Here is a 19,560-nt window from a genome sequence, read left to right on the forward strand (position 1 = left end):
CAGATGGTTTAAATATACTTTAATATACTTTTTTTTTTCTTCCCATTAAACTTCCTCATAGATCTTTTGAAAGTTCCTCAGAGATCTTTTGTCTAATAGTCAATTCTGTCCAGCCCACAACATGAACATATTATAAGCCTGGCAGTGTTTTAAGCCTAGCTTCCTTCATTCCTTCAAGACAGGTGGCTAGATACGAATGGCTGTTTTATTATTATATAGTGAAGATAAACCTTCTTGGCTGTTTGATGTCCTATTCTCCCCATTCCAGTGATGCAAAAACTGAAGTAAATGTGGAATATACCGAAGGTAAGAGCTACTTTATTATTCATCATAGTTTATTATTTCTAGTGTAATAAAACACTAAGGTAAAATAACACAGACTTCAAATGTATCCAGAATCTTTTAGAAGAAAAATTTTTGCCCATTAGCTTGAAGCCAACACAAGCATAATTTAATGTTAGATAATATGATGGATATAATGAACATTAAAAATACAACAAGCTTTTCAATCCAAACCACCACAAACATAACAGATGAAAACAACTCTTAAAGTGAAACTTAAAGCAAAGCAATCTCCGCATAGAAATATTGTAACAGGTCTTAAGGTTTGACTGAAGACCAAGAAAAAAAAATCCTTTCCTTTCCCTAGTGGTCTGGAGAGCAGGTTCAAAAAGCAAGGGGCACAACAGCAAAAAAGTCTTATCACACAGGGGTTTAAAACAGAAAAAGAGAATCACAGGTATTCCCTAATTGGAAGACCAGAGAGAACAAGGCTGAGTATAGCTTTCCAAAATTCAGAAGAAGGAAGAATGAGGAAGATGAGGCGTTCACTGAAATATCAAGATAAAATCAATACAGCATTTTCTGGGAAATCAAAGCAGAGAGTGGAAGATATTCAAGATAACAGAAAAGCAAATATTTTCCCTGGAACGGACGAAAACTCCAACAGTGGCACTGAAAACAGGTGTTGTTTTCATAATTAAAACTCAAGGGAAACCTGCCTAAAGGGAGATGTAATAATGAAACAGAAAAAAAATACCCATGGAGAACAACATCTCATTAGGAGAGATAAATTTCATATGTGAACAATGTTGAGTTAAATGATAAATTGTTTTTCTTAATGCTACTCTGGTGTGAGACAGGTTCAGAGGTTCTGCTTATTTTGCTGCAAGCTGATGATTAATGGCTGCAAAGGTTTTCTCATAAATGTGAAAGACAGGACTGGAAAATGAAGATGCAAGTTGTCTCTCCAAAGGGGAACTCTGTAAAACCAGTGTCTGGACAGAAACAGGTAAGCCTTTGAGAGTTAAAAAGTCCTTATAATAACTGGCTGTGGAATGACCCAGTTTAGTTATTTTCTATTTGGTTTCTAGTTAATACTGTTTTCCCCTCGTAACCAATGCACACTCAAACTTCAAGAATAAGACCCTCAGGCAATCCTGAAATCATCTACAGTGTATTTTCTCAGAGATAAAAAACATCAACGACTTAAGTCCCTCTGACTCAGCTTGGTGTTCAGATACCATGGAGTCAAATGTGGTACAGACAATCTGACTGTTGCCGGAAACCCTCCAGGAAATCTGAAATGTCTGGGTGATTCCATGCTTGATTTTTCATAACCTTATCAATACCATTTCTCAAATGGGGATGTTTAAAGGCAGAGAGAAATTGCTTATGTCAAGGGGTGGCTTGTAGTGCAGAGCAAAACTAGTTTGCTCTGAATAAAACCCTTCTGTTATGAACAGAGTTTTCAAAAGAATAGTGTAGAACAGGGATTTCTGATAAGGGATTTCTGAGATGAACTTCGGCAGATCCAATGTTCTCCATTTTCTGTATGTTTATTAGTCACATCTGGGATTTAGGAACTGTTACAGTTGACTAACTACCTGCTTCATGACCAAATGTACTAAACAGACCATGAAGACTAATTTTGTTAACAAACTATTCCAGCAAGTTCCTGGGTAGAAAGCAAAGACATACCATGAAAAAAAAAAAATTATTGGAAGTAAAAAACTTTGTTGTAAATTGTCGAGTGACTTGGATTATTTAGTCAAATATCTCTGTTCAATGACAAGATGTTTGAAATGGACAATTGTAAAGCCATCCTTATAAAGACAAGAAGTACTGGCTCCATATGAAAAGTGGGTTTATCATCTGCCAGGAAAAAAAAAAAGGAGAAAAAAAAGAATTGATGAGAATTAATAATGTTATGTGTATAACATAGGGGAGTAATGAATAGCAGTGTCTCCAAGCATATGCAGTCTCCAAGCATATCACTGAGAAGATCAATACTTTTTATTGAGTTCAGATCTCTAGACATTAAAAAAGATGTTGGAAAACTGAAAAACATGTGGAAGGCACTGAAAATCTTACACTGAAAAACTTAAGCGTTCCATCTCTTCTAATACATCTCTAAGACTAAACAGTGACAACTCTGACTTTACACTTCACAAGCACAGAATATCAGGAATAGTAAGACCCTTCTATCTTATAGAGAAAGGCTTGTGATCTTCTGCCTGGAATTAAAAATTAGAGAAATTAGTACTAGAAATATTATATATGTGTATGTGTATACATATATCACTCAGGATGATGAGTAGAAAAAAATAGTGCGTATATACATATATATTGTTCAGGATGATCAATAAAAAGCCAAACCAAATCAAACAACAACAACAAAAACGATACAATTATAGGTCGTCTTTATGGAATTTTACCAAGATCCATTTTAGGCATCATAGTAATAGGGTAATGCTCTAAAAATTACATCTCTACTTGGTATGATTAAGCTATTATAAATATCCAGAAGAGATAAGGCCTTCTTGTGATCTCAAATCATCTCTGTACCAAAGATCTCTTTTAAAGGTGGCATATCACAACATAGTAGTTTTGTTGTGTGTGGAATTACAGAGGTAAGAATCCTATTACATATTCCTCTGCTCTGCCTGGTAGGATAAAAGTCACTTTATTTTAGGGAGAAATGTGGCAAATATGCAACAGGACTGAGCCATGCCCTTTGAATTCAAGGGGGGAACATGTACACTCTTTTGCTATTAAAATTGCAGAGAATATATGTAGGTGGAATAGTAATCATCAAATTGGAGCATTGCCAGAAAAATGGTACAACATTGTTGTCTTTGATTGGTATCTCAGACTTTCGTATTTCTGGAAAAACAAATAAGAAAATAAGATGTCCCTAGATGCTTTCATATGCACCGGTCTCATTTCAGGAACTGCTTAGTGAATTTGTGTATTTAAGATTGCCTTGTCCCAGGGACTGCTTTGTGGATTTGTACATTTAGGACTGTCTCCTTAAACAGTTACAGCCAGAAAAGAAACCTAAACAATTTCAGACAGAAAGGAACCTAAATTCTGTTATTCCCAGCAGTGCAGTAGTTACTGCCCAACCAGAACTGAGAGCCCACGTTTCTTGTCTGGAGAACAACAGAAGTAAGGTATCTTTCACAGGATTTTTTGAGCCAAAGGATTTTAGTCAGTGAACCTGAAATGCCAACAAGACCAATGTGTCCTACTTATCCCAGGACTGAATTAATTAAAATATATATATATATATATATATATATATATAAAAATAATAGTTAACTATCTGTATGAAACTGGAATTCACTGCTAGAAACTTTTTCAAGATTTCCATTATGTAAAACTGAGCCCTTGGGTGGCAGCTTTTGTACACAGAAGTCTAGCATTGACGAGAGGCAGAGGAAGATTTTCTCTTTCTAGCCTGTGGCTGGAAGATCTGTTAATTTCACTCTTTCTCCTTGCTAAGGGGAGTGCAGAACCCAGATTTCAGCTTCCTGCAGGAGCTGTCCAACCTCTAGGTGACATTTAAAAATGAACCTATACCAACATTGCTCTTGTCTGCTTTTGAATGGAATAGGACTGCTGTACTTTTTGGACAAGTCAAAGCTGTCTATCAGGGCATCCCTGTGGGACCACTTTTCCACAATTCTAGATGTGCCAGCATTGTGGATCCTAAACAACTGACAGAAGTGGCATCAATAGCAAAAGTACCTGCAGGCAAAATGTTTTGGGAGTTTGCACACCTCTCTTTGACAGTATTAAGAACTTACATTCTGCCATAAAGGAAGTGCCTGTATTTAGTACCAGCTGTCCTTCTAAAGCACAGCAAGGTTCAAACATTGTCATACATTCAACTAGACTGTTGCATGCTAGAAGAGTACCCGGACTCACAGCTCTGTTTTGGCCCAGGCCAAACAGCAGCAACCAGGTAGCCTCTGGGGATTTGCACATTGGGATCATGCCTGATAGGAAATCCATGTGCAGTCATGGATGAAGAGAAAGCTGATCTGTGTAAATGTGAATTCCATTGTCTTGGATTAAAGAAGTATCACAGACTTGCTTTATTACTGACATAGTAATAAATTATTAAATTGAGAGTATATTAGTAAATGGATAGATTTCTTATATTGCTACTGTAGGCATGCCAAATGTCCCTATAGTCTGGAAGCCTGTCTCTGACTGTTGGCCAGTAGAAGAGCCATGAGAAAGAGAACAAGAAAATGGCTGGTACAGGCAGGTATCTCTCCAGCATTTGCAGCAGATCCCACCAGCTGACAGCCCGGGGCATTCTTGAGCCACTGGCAGCACTAATGTGTTTAAAATCCTTCCTGGCTTCTGGGGTCAGAGCAGTGCAGAGTCATTCAGCTTCTGGAAAATTGCCTGTCCATAAAATAGCATTTACATTGGCTGAATTAGCAGCCAAGTATTATTTGATAGCCAAGCAGCACTTAAGCCGTGAAGAAAGCGAAGTAAAGTGTGCTGTAGTGCAACAGGAATGATGAGGATATTGCTTAACTTGCAAGAGCAGCTAATATACACAATCAGCATCAGAAATCTTGTATAGTCTATGTACACACAATCAAATAATTTTTTTATTTTTTTTATTTTATTTTTTGTCTGACAAAGCATAAAATATGTAATAATAATGAGAAGAGAAAGAGCACAAACAATCCAAGTTGTTCCCCCCTCCCTCCCTCCCATTTTACAGGCATGGATCAGAGTCACAGAAATATTAAACAATTCACCCCAGTTTGAACAGTGTTTGTGTCCTGACCAGGATTTTCACTCTTGTGCTTTCGTCTTAAGATTAGCCTTCATCAGATTTGTAAGATTCACCACTTTCCATATTAATCTTTGACACTTGGATATTTCTTAAGGAGTTCAGCTAGTAAAGCCCATCTCCTAATGTCTGAAGAGGCAGAGGGACCGAAGGTCTGGAGGAACATGGAGGAAGAATTTGAAAAATCAGGAGAGCTGCTTGGACTAGACCCCTGAATGTATTTAAAGCTTAGAAGCACAAGATATATTTGCAAATGCATATCAGCAACAAAATGTAATGATAACAAGCCCCTTGAATCAGTCATCATATACTCATTTAAACAGACCTGCCAGAACTCCTAATTAGGGTACCCCTAAGGACTCATGTTTTCTATCTCATTATCCTGATAAAGTGGACACCAATGAGCCTCTTAATGAGGATTAAACTGTGGGCTTTAGTTGAATTTGCATGTCACATTTGTTATTGACAAGAATCTCCTGAAATATGCCACATGCACTTGCTAATTTCTAACTCAGTATTCAAAATACTGTATGAAAAATCTGGTAGTAGAATTTTTTTGTCCTACCTAGCAGCTCTCTAAGAGAAGAAATAAAAACTGTCTGTTCTCAGAAATAGAACATTTTCCCATCCACAGGCCAACAGTGTATATTGTATTGCTATGTATCTGGCTTAAAAGGCACAGCTGCTCCAGAGACCTGGAAATACTCTCTAGTTTTTAACAGAAGGAAAAACTGAAACGGAAGCAGATGTTTGTGACTGTACTGTGCGTGAGGTAAGGCCTTTGGAGACTTTTTTTTCAGACAGGGAGTGTTTTCAGTCTCAGCTTCCTTAAAGGAATTTTGATTTCATGCCTGACCCAAGAAATATGTTTGGTGTAAATTCACATGACAGAGTTTCTTGCTGATGGTTTTAGTCAGAGTGGGGCTAAGTCATGTGGCTGTTCTGAAATCTGTTTACTGCCTGTGCCTACCAGAGAGATGATCCATTGCCAGGTGGGAGTTTGCTCTGCTGTACCTCCTGCATCGGCGTGCAGTTGTAAGGTAGCACCACTAAAGTCTGCATCTATTCGAAGTGGACATTTAATTAGGAGCCTTCTGGGTCCTAGGAGACAGAAGGATTTCTTTTTAGAAATAGGCCAAAAAAAGAGATTGTTCAGCATTCCTAAAACCTGCAAGTCCTGAATTCATGTCTCAATCAATTTATCCAGAGTGTTCAACAGACCCTAATTAGTACATTCTGAATGAAATTCATGTCTGCCTTGTGGAGATCTGTGAACCACGAAGCTAATTTCTTTCTGAGGACTCCCTTGCTCTTCAGCATAGATGAGGATCAACGCTGACACTCTTAGCAGCTTCTCTACTGCGCTTGTGGATGTAGCTCAGCTCTCATTTCTCATATTCTTGCCTTAATCTATTCACTGACATCTGATGGCAGATTGGTGAGACAATTTAGCTTTCAGAAGAGATGCAAAATGTTTCCCCTCATATATAATGGAAAAGGCATACATATAAGTACATATCTGTGTTAATATGCACATTTGGAAACATTATTGCATAAATGTTTAAATTCAGAAAGACTCAATACTTGGTTGAATTTTGATGCCTAAGTTGTCCAAATACTTTAATGCATGTAGTAGATTTTGTGTTTGCAGATTTTTTTTTTAATAAAAACTATGCAAATTTTAGACTTTGTGATATCAGGGGAAAAACTTGGAAATACTATAAACACACCTCAGGGGTCAGAAAATAAAAAGAAAACAAATCCGGTATTTACTGTTGATTTAAAAAAAAAAAAAATTAAGACATTCTTAGAGTGTGTGTGTGTGCATCCATGTGGCCTGATACATATTCTTTATAATAGTCCTGAGATACAACTTGTTCTGCAAAGACTTCAGTTTCTAACTGTGCAAAAGAGCAGAGATTTATAGCTGGAGATTGCATAGCAAGATAAGGAAAAAATCTCCTGAAGTTCACACTGTTGTGTTCAAATCACATGACTCCCCATCAGTAGCTTAAAAACTACAACCTGCTTACAAAAATGTGTGTGGAAATACTGTTGAGAAAGCTCCCATGGAGGAAGAATTTATATATATATATATATATATTTAAATGGTTATTAGTTCTATTTTGAGCTCACTTTGATCTATCAGGTATATTCATGCAGCCAGTGCACTATTAAAAGAGTATCTATAAATGTTCATAACACTACACAGAAATAAAAATAATAGCAAAACAGAAATATGCAGGCAAATTTATTCCTTTCAATGACTTTTATGACAGAGCAGTCTAATTTCCTGAGCTTTGTCTTGTCTGTCTACTGCAAGTGAAATAGCATGCTTCAGGTCCCATATCTGCCTTCTAGTGGAAAACAACAATTAAATTTATTAGTAAGTAATTTCCATCATTTGCATGCCCTTGTTTACCAAATTTGAGCCATGAAACACATCTATGTATGCCCTTGTTATGGAAATAAGATAATTTTTCCTAGTTAGGTTCAGAGAGAATATATAACCCACATTGTAACCACAATAAAAACAGCAAGCCATCTGAAAGCAAATCACAGATGTTAGGCAAAGCCACAGGAAATACGTGGGGAGATTGGAGGCTATATTTCCCACTTTTGGCACCATTGCCTATAAAATAATGTCAGTGCCTCTTAAAAAACAAACAAACAAAACTTCTTTTGCCCATCCAACAACAGCAGCTATGATTGTGCCAAGAATTTTGTTCTTTACCTGCTGTGATGCCAAATCAATTTTCACCTCCCAGCAGGGTTTTCTGTGCAAGAGGATTCTACCATACACAGGAAAGCAATCGGGGCCACAGGTAATGCTTAGCTTTAGCTATGTTCCAGACAGCTCTTTGAGGCATTTTCAAAGTTCATTGAGAACCATTAGATACAGAGAGATATCTGGGACTCAAGAAATCCCTGAGCTGTAAGTTTTTGCAGGCTGGGAGAGCATTCTGAAGAAATATTGGTTTATGCTTTTCCATAGACATTTATTTTTTGTCTCCTACTGAAGACAAAATATTGGTCTGATCTGGTATTATTCTTTTCTGGTCTTAAATATCAGAAAGTTTCACTCTGCATTTCAAAATGCAAGATTTTGTCTTCCCAGTCTTAACCTCCCAAATTAGATTTCAAAACAGGAAGGAAAAAAATCCCATACAATTTCTTTCTTCCTTATTGATTCCAGTTGACTTTTTTTTTTTTTAATTCACAATCAAATTGAAAAAATCTGTTGTTTGTAGTCAAAGCCAAGATTTACTTTACTTAGTTTAGTCAGTAAATCACTTGGACTTGAATTTAGGCAAGTTTGCATAATGACAGTCTGTTATGTTTCTTAATTTGGGAATTAGGGATCTTGGAGGAACCCTACTGTTTACCAGTTTCGGGGGGGGAAAAAAAAGTCAATTTTAAATTTATTTCAATGAGTTCTGTTTCTTTTCTTCCCTGTGGACAAGTACACCTCATATTGTGTGGCATATTAGCTATACTGTACACCCTAATTGATGGAGAGCAACAGATTAGTTTTTGATAGATATAGCTGGGATGCAGATTTTCAGGTAGGAGCTGATTTTCTTGTTTGACTTCAGGAACTGGTCAGAATTTAACATTGGTTAAAAGTTCTCAAAACTAAATCATCTCTGGTTTGATATCTTCTGTAACCTGGAGACCATATTTCTGCACGAGACATTACAGATGACAGAAAATGTATTTGTTTGGGGACAGTGATAAATAAATTACTTTGAGCGAAGGATTTGACAGCTTGAAATTTGCTTCTACCTTTAGCATGATGTAAGCTGAGCTTGTTAATAATCAGGACATTTTTGCCAACTTGTGTCTACATGAAAATATTCCCTGTGAATTTATTAGAAGCATGGCATTTTGAAGTTTAAGAATTAGTGCCTTAAGCATTTTAATTTCACTAAGTTAGGATTTTCATCTTTTCTTTCTTGGTTAGGCAAGATCTACATATACGTGGTATTCCAGCCCTTCCACGTTAACTTTAACTGCAGCACTTGAATTCAGGTGTGATCTTCCTCTCCACTGGGAATCTCCAGAATCACCATCCAGATGTTCTCACTTACCTAAGTGCCTGTGGATGTGCACAGGCACCTGATGAGATTCATGGTAGCGCTACGATGCTTTAATTCAACAAAATCCATGAGAGTTATGAAGAGAGGTGTTGTAAAAAAATTTCCTAATCTTACTTTAATCAATCTGCTAAGTGAGAGGTGTAGCAACCTTGACTGTCGCCTCTGCTTGAGGGCTTCTGTGCAAATAGGACCAAGCTGTCAATAGTTGATGTCATTGTGTCTGACAACTTTCCTCTAAATGGCTTTGCACCAACAGTTCTGAGGTGTCTGATGTTAATGGGTAATCAGCCTACTGACGACAAAGAATTTGTAGGCACAATGCTGTGGTCAGAAAAAAAAAAAAGCTTTTGAGTCACAGGATGACACAGCGAAATGGAGCTTTAGGTGAGCTGAGTGGGATTTATGTGGCTACACTGCCATCATTTCTGCATTGTAGACATCTAAATTTGGGCTAGAGCTTTCCAACTCCATTCAAAACCATCTCAGAAAAATCATCACAAACAAGAGTGAATTCTCTTTCCTAAAAGAGGTAAGAAAATGTGTGGTCCTCAACAGCATATTTCTTCCTGTTTAAAGAGAGTTTGTCTCAGAAATAGGCTCCTTAAATTAGCAGTGATGAATCTCACCTGAATATCTTTGCCTGTATTACTTACCACTCATATCTAAAATTCAAAGATCAGTCAAGAGGAGGTTGGGTCCTGCTCTGTACTGCTTGATTGCAAGAATGAGTGCAATGTACCTGTAAACTCCTGTTTCGTTTTAAACAGAGGTTTTCAAGTGTTGACCTGAAAAGTTGAAAGCTTTGTTTACTTGTTCTTTGCACAAGTGGAGATTATGGAAGGCTTCATATGACAAGAGAACTGAAATCAGATAAGAATCATGCCTGCAACAATAAATTTTAGAGCACCATGTGTATATCCAAACAAGTCAAATTTTCTGGGGGTTAGTCTCTGTGCAGTTACATCTATTAAAGAAAGGGAAAAGACTTTGTAAAGCAATTAAAAGGAGCAAAGGCTGCTGTCTCCTTCTGCAGGTATCTAGTAAGTCGTGTAGAGCCAGGAGCTCCCAGTCGCCCACTTAGAGGTTTTACAAGGCACATGATGCTTGCTAAAGAGACCAAGCTACTACTGTATATTTTAGTATGGGAGGAAAATCTGTCTCCGATGATTTTGGACACCTTGTTACATCCCATTCCAAAATCTGTCAAGCATAAAATGACAGCTAGGACACAAAGGAATACTTCTCCAGTTCAAGAACAAGACGGCCCACAAGGAAAATTTGCTGATTTGCTAAACCCTTTACTTTTCCAGATACAGCTGTAGGATACTCAGCATATTACTGTAAACTATCACAAATATCAGGACTTTTGCCTCTCTGGGTTATTGAGCCAGGCAGTTCATATCTGAATAGTTCCCCTGTAACTTGGTCACTGCCGATAGAGTAATCCTGAAGTGTTGTATTGACAGCTGCAGCTGCATTTGGATTCATCCAAATGCAAGTTGCCTAGAGGTTTCAGTGGAACATCTTTTACAGGAGACATCCACCCAAAGTGGTAACTGCTTGCATTTTGTATCTCTGTACTGACATATCTTAACTCAGAGAAGCAAGTAATGTGTACTTTTATGTGTATTTTTACTAAAATAAATGGTAGCAGTAAAGATAACCAGTCCTAGTGAGATATCCATGCTGGTGTTGTAATTATCAGAATAATGAGTTAAGTGAAAACACACATAATGGGAAGGCAATTATATATATATATATATATATATATATATATATATATATATATATATAAATTATTTTTTTTTAGGTGGATTGATTTATCACCTAAAGGGAGACTTCAGGGAGACTCCTTCTTCCATTCACAAGCACCAAGACACGCATATCCAGGTAAGCTGTCAAAATTTATTTATGTATAACATAAGAGGACAAATGATTCTGTTTATCAGGCCCTCATCATGTCACCTGTATTTTTCCTGATTGGTATCCATAAACGGTTTTTTGATATGCAGTTTGTACTTTTTAGGAATGGTCAGTGGTGATAAATTTCTTCTTCGTCTTCACATGCCTTGGTGAGTCATTAACTAATTTGCTCATTTACTCATGGTCCTTCCATCTCCTTCTCTGTGTGTAATTTGTTCCTTCTTTTATCTGTCCTTTGTTTTCTTATTCTAAGCGTATTAAGAAACTACACACGAATGTGCCTTGACCTTGATGGTCTGCTGATTCTAGTGGCATCAACAACTAATTCTTTTTGCCTTCTTTGCCATTTCTTCTCTGTCTTTCAGGACATGTATTTTTCTTTCTTTGTATTCCAGGTCCTACAGTAAAGTGGTGTGTCCCTATGGCACCATGTGGTGACATGCTAGGCCGGACGCCATGTAATTGCATTGTATGGTGTTCTCTGACAAAAATGTTTTGTCTTTTAGTGGTGTTAACCAGTTCTGGTGATGTAGCCCTACAGTCCCCAGACTAGTACCAGAGAGACAATAATAGTAGAGAAGATGTGATGACATAAACTTCAGTACCAGATACCTATGTACTCCCAGAGCCTTTGATGGAGTTATAGGATGCATGCTGAAGCCAGAAGTACTGTCTTAAGTCTAAGCCCCTAAAGATAGATAAACACTACTATGATGTTGCTTGAAATTAGATCTCATATGAAAATGTACAGGTTACCTAAATGACTTCCAAAACCATGTTGGGTAGGAACAGTGCAAGAATACGATCTGCATCCAGATCAATTTAATCTCATCTGTACACCTATCTTGCCAGAAACGTCCCTCCTGCATCATATCTGGAAAAATACAGAACGAGCAGGTAATTCACATCACAAAACATAAATCAAGACAGTTATGGTGAGCAAAACTTTGATCCTTCTCCCCAAGACAGTGTAGAATACATGTTCTTAGACTGTTCTCTTCTGTGAATAAAATCCCACCTGTACTTTACATGCATCCTTTCTCTCTTTGTAATAATCCAGCCAGTGGGATTCAATTTAAAATGTCCAAAACAGCAAATTCCTCAAAATGTAGTGTCAAACTACACCTTATTTATCATTGTGAAAGCAAGTGAACAAGCTTTGAATTATTTTGGAAGTGGCATATTCCCTCATGGTCACTAAAAGTTACTTGTACAGGAGAGATGATAACATGGCTAAAATACAGGGTTTATGAAGATCCTGGATCGTTACCTAATTTTGTCATAGAATTACACAGAGACTGGCCCCAAATTACCCACCATTAAGTAAGGCATCCATTCTGATTTCATATGGCTCTATAGATAGTGAGCCGAGAAAATAAACACACAGAGAGGATGTTCATTACTATGTTTGTTATTATGCTTATTATAATAAAAAAACTTATTAATAAAGACATTCTTTGGTAAAATAAAGGAAAATAAAAACTTATTAATAAAGACATTCTTTGGTAGGTGGGATGTATTATTGCCTGTGTGTGCTGCCAAACTCTTTGTGCAACAGAAACAGCCTAAGAAGATCAATTCATGCTTTATTCCTAGCTTAGAGCAGTCAGATTTTAATGTGAATCCCACTTGTCTTTTCCTTTTAGATGCGTGCAGTGATTGCAATGTCAGTGTTTCACCTTGTAGTAGTACTTTGACTGAAGTGGATCACCCAGAAAGAACAAAAAGCCACTGCATCTCTTGCAGCCTGTCCACTCCTCTAAGATACTAAAAAACAAAACAAAACAGAAAACTGTTTTACAAACTTGTTCTTGTTTCGATTGCTAAAACACCTAATTTCTCAGGCTCTGTCTGAACTGTACCACGGGAGCACTAGGTGGCAATGTTGTTACAACGAAAACCTACCAGCTCCGTAAGCCACGGCTACTTCGAGCCACCAGGGATCCCAGCCATGCTTTGAAGGCAATGCAGAATCTCAGAGAGCTGTCACCATTCTTCAGAGGTTTCATGACATTATTTTCGTTGCCCAGAACGGCTCCAAGCGAAAAGGTTTCGGATGGTTTATTTGAGTTTTCATTAAAAAGCAAGTGGAAATACTAGCCTTATGTTTAGTACAGATTTGGTCTTCCCCACAAAATTTCCAGTGGTTCTTGAATAAGACATGAAGGAATGAGCTGCTGACAGTTCTACCAGGATCGGGTTCCACCATTTGACACAGAGAGGTGAGGATTCAAGCCTGATCATACTAATACATGTGAGATCATAGAAAGACTTAACTTGTACTTTCCCCCTTCCTTATGTACTAATTCCAGTGAAATCAAAGACAAAATTGCATGGTATAAAGTTTAGGGTGTGGGCAGCTTTTTTCAAGATCAGTGTATCTGGATAGAAATGAGCCAATATAAGTGTGGAACAGCTAGCAGTTCAATCTGTGTTTAGTCAACTACAGAACAATCAGTATTATCAGGTCATGATTCTAAGGGGGCTCTGCGTGCTCTGAGTATTTATTTTAATCCACTTTAATACCCACCGTTTACAGTTATCATAAACTGTGAATGGTAACTATGGGTACCAATAGGATAAGCAAAACTTCTGGTCTGAGTTTACACTACAGGAATCATAATGAAGATTCAGGTTTTAATTCCATTTAAAGAAAGTGCTGCATCCTGCTGACACTAGTTGTGATGAGAGCAAAAACAGCCAAAATCCAGAAAAATTTTCCACCCTTCCCCAGCCCGGTGAAGTGTACTGAACTGTCCCCCAGGGTCCCTTCCAGCTCTGCATTTCTTCTAGTCTATGAACAGTTGGATCCCCACAGTGGGTAATGATTTTTTCCAGGATGTGAACACCTTGGGCTGAACCAGAGTTACATGGAGGCCAGTGTAGCTTCCCAGTGATGCACTGTGATGGTCTAACACAGTGGTCATGAGGATCCAAAGAGGCATCAGTGGTAGAACTAAGGGTCTAAACTACCTAGTGGCCCAATCTGGAGTCTTCCCTGGCGATTGTGAGCAATATTATGTCAGACTTACTTATTCTATCAGCTTTAGTTATCAGTTAAGCAGCTATTTTATTGGTCCACATCTGACATGGAGGTCATCTGCCAGGTCAGTTTCTAGAAGAGATTCTCACAGTGTGCGTTTCCTCAGAGTATTAATTATACTGCAAAAACCAGAGCAATATTGCAAAGGAGTGAGATGCAATTTTATCTGACTGGAAGAACAGGAGAAATCACGGGTCTTATTCACAGTGTGTTCTAAGGAGATATTAGAATTACTGTCTGGATTTGTTTTGGGTGTTGAGGAAGAAATTCATCTTTGTTATTTTGATCCTAAAATTACTTTGAAGTCTCATAGATTTTATATAGAAGTTTAAGTTAAAAATAATAAAATGAATAGATGTCCGTCCATGGACTTATCAGAGTTTGGATGAGTATGGGCATCCAAATACTTGAGGTTGTTTTATGGACTTACACTTCAAATAGTAAGTGCAGAATTTCTTGAAGTTTTTCGGTGGGGGGGCGGGAGGGATAGTAAGGCTTTTAATTTGTTTTCGTATAGACTATTTTAAAATAAAAATGCTCTTAAAATTTTTCTACAAGTATGGGCTTTTATTTTCTTATTTTGAAGTAGTTTATAGGTCCTGTTCCTGAACAGAATTCTGAATCTTTCCTTATATTAAAGAAAGAAAGAAAGAAAGAGAGGAAGTAAAAAAGAGAAGAGAGAAAGAAAGGAAAACAAAATAAGAGGAAAAAGGAAAAAAAAAAAGAAGAAAAAAGAAGAGAGAGAAAGAAAAAGAAAAAAAAAAGAGAAAAAAAAAAAAAAAGAAAAAACTGCTAATGAGTAGTTACCAGCTCTGAGGAATTGGTTGCTGTTTGTTTGTTTTGTGGTGTGTTTTTTTTTCTTTTTTTCTTTTTGATATGTCATTACAGGGAGGGCAGGGAGAAAAGGTTTTATTAATACCATGAAAACAGACAATTCTGTTTCTCACCCAGAGCCATCCATTTAGATTGGAAGGGGAAAAAAAGAAAGGATGAAATGAGGGATTTTTTGCTGTTTGTTAGCCATGTGATCACACACAGACTTTGACAGCACAGTGAAGATGTGCTGATATCTGAGGAAAAATCAGAAGCAGCTAAAAGACAAAAAGTTTAAAGAAGTGAAAAGATGTGCATTTCTGGCCTTATTCATATCTCATTAGCTTCTGGCACAGTAAATTGCCTAGACCAGCAAAACCAGTTATTCTTTCTCCTTTTACATGCAAATCTGAGGGGGGAAAAAAGTATTGAAAAAATATCATCGTTACAATTGTGGTACCCAAAGAAGAATCTGGACTTAACATTTTCATGAACATGATATATGACAAGTAAGAGTATGTGTCCACCAAACCCTGACCCAAACAGGTTTCTCTCTTCATAATTCCTATGAAGACAGCTTTTTGGCAAGTTTTCAAAAGCACAATCTCAACTTCCAGAATCCCAGATGAAAAGCAAAGATGAATGGCCCCTCTCTTTACTGGTGGAAGATGCTCTGACTTAAGAAAGGCATTTAAAAACTCAGAGAGATTTCTTTAACTAGCCCATTTGTAAATCATGTTAGGAAACATGAAGTAGTTCTTACATTCTTAACTGAATTCCCTAAAAACTATTCTGGTGGAGAAATTTAAGGTCAAAAACTGTCACTTGAGCCCTGTCAGAAACCCTGGAGGTGGCTAGGCCAAGCAGATCATTAGGGCAGATGGAACAAACCTGAAAAATGCTAGCCTCTCTGGAGAGCCTCTAGCTGGAATGTGAATGAGTTTTTTTACTTTTTCTTTGACTTTTTTTTTTTGTAAAGAAAATTTTTCTCTCTCCTGCTTTTCAACTCCTTCCCATTAATAATTTTCTCCCTAAATATTCAATGGAAAGCTTTGTTAGACAGTGGTATTTACTGCAAGTTGTGATCAAAAATATTTTCACTTCTATAAATATTTTAAACTAAACCCCACCATTAGGAATAGCTTTATCACTATTTCAATCACCATTTCAACACAAATGCTTAAAAATACATACTGAAGTTGAAAAAAAAATCTATTTCTTCTCTCTTTAATGTTTTCTTTTTTGTTGGATTACCAGTTCATTAATGCTTTTAGACTCACTTGTGTCTGAACTGGAACAGTGACACTGGGGATCTTTAGATTCTACCCAGAACTGCCTGATAGGAAGAACACGTGCAGAACTGAACTTTGGTGCTCTGATATGTGACATGATGTCTAAATGAAATGTGTAAATGTGTAAATGTGAAATAAGAAGGAGAAAAGGAAGGGTGATCTAAATATGGCTTTTTACAGAAAAAATACATACGCACCCCCAGTCACAGATAAATGAAATTAGCTGGGGAGGGAGGGTGGGAGTGCAAAACCAGCAATGCAGATTCAGGTGCTTGCAATCTTCCATGGAAATTGGATGTTAGAAGATATTGAAGTGTCCTAAGCATATCTTCATCTGAGGTCGGGGAATGGATGCTTTCATGACTTCTCCACACATGCATTTTTTTTCTCATATGTCTGCTCTGAAAGCTGTTTCACCATGGCCTTGTACCTTATGTAGCCAATTACGTTAGTGCTAATTGAGGGCCAACACCCCCCAAATTGGAAATGCTTAATGCCTCTACAAACTGTAGGTACTCAGTGCAAAAATTTGGAGGCAAAGGAAACTACTTAATATATAGCATTGACTATCTGGTTCACTAATGTATAGTTTCAACGTGTATTTCCACTTATCTTTGTAACTTCACACATTTCCATGAAAGGAAACATTCTTGCTGCTTCTTGTATCCAAGACGATCTTTTCTCTTTGTTATAACTGTTAATGTAAAATTTGGCTGTAAGAAAGACATTAATTCTGGCACAATCACTTGCAAAATTTCATGCCACAGTGCAACATAAAACAGTAATTAGACAAAGAAAAAATGACTTTTTCTTTTAAATGGTGACATACAGTCTTTCAAATAAGCAGCTACTTAGTCCATGACTCTTCCCAGACTCATTAAAACAAAAACCTTAGCCTTCTTGCCCCTTTCAAAACCATAAATTCTGTTTAGGATTACATGCCAAGTTGATTTAAAGTAGTTGCTCAATCAAAAGAAAGTGTTGACTCTGAATTTCAGTGCTTTGTAATGTTCTGAAGCAAAATATAATCTGCTTTCATGGACAAAAAGAGACTTTCCACCCTTCTGATTTAGACTGTCATTTTTTTTTTATTATTATTATTTTTTATTATTGGTATTATGGCAAAATCATTCTTTGTTTCATTGATTGGCCTGTTTTTTATTTTATTTTATCCCTCCCATTTTTTAAAGGAATCATTGATTGCTTCAAATGTAACTCACTTGATGTCCTTTGGAGCTTCTGTCCAATCTGTGCACCACTCTAGGTCATCACCATATATAATTCAGTAATAATGTTTACCCAAACCCTAGCAAGGCATAGAGGCTGAGCCCCACATTCTTTAGGCACTGAGGATTCCCACTGAAGCTCTGAATGTCAGATTCAGCCCTCTATAGCAAACATATGTCAATACACAGATGGTCATAACAGCAGCATTTTCCCACATATTTACTTGATATTTGGAAGCTAACCCTCTTCCATTTGTACTCAGCCCTTTTTTTTGTTCACCCAAGTATTCCAGGCAATTTAACCCACAGGCAGAAAATTTTCCCCAAGGATGATGCACAGATATGATAGCAAAAGGATCCCAAAAAATAAGCTAGGAAAGAGATTAGTGAGCCAGATGGACAGATGGACTGATAGCTTGATATGCAGAAATAGTTTGCGTGGAGCAAATTCAGGAGGATGTTCAGAGAACACAGATTATAGCTTATAAATGGGAAGAGTTCGAAGTGGAAACCTGTTATTCCAAGACAGGCATGTGTAGGCTGGAAAATAAAAGGTATGTGTGATACTTAGCTTTTTTTTTTTTTTTCTCCCCAAATTCCCTCCTCCTCTCCATTTCTTCCCCTCCCCCCCAAAGAAAAAGCATAGATTTTAGCAGAAAGATAGAGATGCAGATAGCAGATAGATGAAATTAAGACAAACTGAATAAAAAGAACATCAGTTCCACAAACCTACATTAGCCTTTCAAATTCAGAAATGAGGAAGAAGGAATTAACATTTTGTCTTTAACAATTTTAGGCCACAAGTACAGGCGACTAACGCAGGAGGATGGTTTTCTCTGTCTCCCTATATTGGCCTTCCTTTGCTCCAAACTGAGTTTGGTAGAATCTGATCTCTCTCAGTCAGCTACAAAAGGGGCTTCCTTATTACCCTTCTCCCTTTCCACTTCTTCCTTCCTCCTATCCTGCAAGTCCATGTTGGCGTGTTCTACATTCACAGGTACTGAATTCCTGTCTTAGGTGCTTCCATCAGCTCATAAGTTCTGCAAATCTTCTTTCTGGAGCTGAACAAGCCATGACACATCATTTTGAGTTATAAGGGTCCAGTTCACTTAGCTTTACAAAGAGAGGCATCTCCAGAGGGGAATTTCGTTTATCCTAGGAGAGATGACAAGACAGGAAGATGAAGAAACACCCTAGAGGTATCTGTCTTCACAAATTGTGGAAGACAGCTCAGATGACTACTGGGAGGAGGGACTTTTAGAATTCTTTTTTAGATGACTGAAGTAAAAAAACACCAAATCAACCAGTAGCTGGAGGATAGCTTTGGCATTCCTGGGATCCTGCAGTTCACTGAAGAAGGTACATCTCCACCTTGAAAGAAAAGCACTTGTGCTACTGAAGTCTCACGGCAGTGTGGAGGAAAGCATAGGTCTAAAGATGTGAGCTAGAGTTTTAAATTAGGCTGACACTCCTGGGAATGGTACCAAGTGGGTCATTTGGTCTGAAGAACCAAATTTAGACAGGCATGATGCTGTTGTACAAAAACTAGAGCACTTCATCAACACCTGGCTGCATACAAGCCTTCGTCATTTACTGCTACAATAATGTAGAGAGAATTTAAACCTAGGACCACGATTCATTCATTCAACGTCACTGAGTTCCAGTGCTCAGGCCAGTCCAATGGCCCTTCTTCATACTCTGGTCTGTAAATATGTGTGTTTCACCACCCAAAATATTCTCCAGGTACAATGTAGTCAAACACTATCCTTTGCCCAAAGATCTCAACATCTCAGTAATATTCCTCCCCGGTTGTATTTGTGAAATTCATAGAGGAACAAGTGGACATTTTTGTTCGACTCAATGTTATGGCAATAAATCAGAACTACCACAAAATACTGCAGCAAGATATATAAAGGGGATAATTTAGCCATTGTTTTTTGATAGCTTATTCCAATACTTAATCCAGTAATAGAACATTACATTGTCAAAAATTGAAGACTTATTATAATTATTCTCTCCCCAATACTTCATTAAACCTCTATCATTAACTTACGAACAGTTT

At 37.4% G+C, this 19,560-nt stretch overlaps 1 long non-coding RNA gene across 1 annotated transcript; it reads left to right on the forward strand.

Moving 5' to 3' along the window:
- Nucleotides 1-1,143: 1,143 nt before the first annotated feature.
- On the forward strand, nucleotides 1,144-13,632 carry LOC308193154. The gene is made up of 4 exons (XR_013949419.1): nucleotides 1,144-1,291; nucleotides 11,012-11,091; nucleotides 11,228-11,273; nucleotides 12,771-13,632. It is a non-coding gene; the product is annotated as an uncharacterized lncRNA (long non-coding RNA).
- The last annotated feature ends 5,928 nt before the right edge of the window (nucleotides 13,633-19,560 follow it).

Source organism: Anser brachyrhynchus (genome assembly GCF_964034855.1).
Source record: "Anser brachyrhynchus genome assembly, chromosome: 3".
Classification (NCBI taxonomy): Eukaryota; Metazoa; Chordata; class Aves; order Anseriformes; family Anatidae; genus Anser; species Anser brachyrhynchus.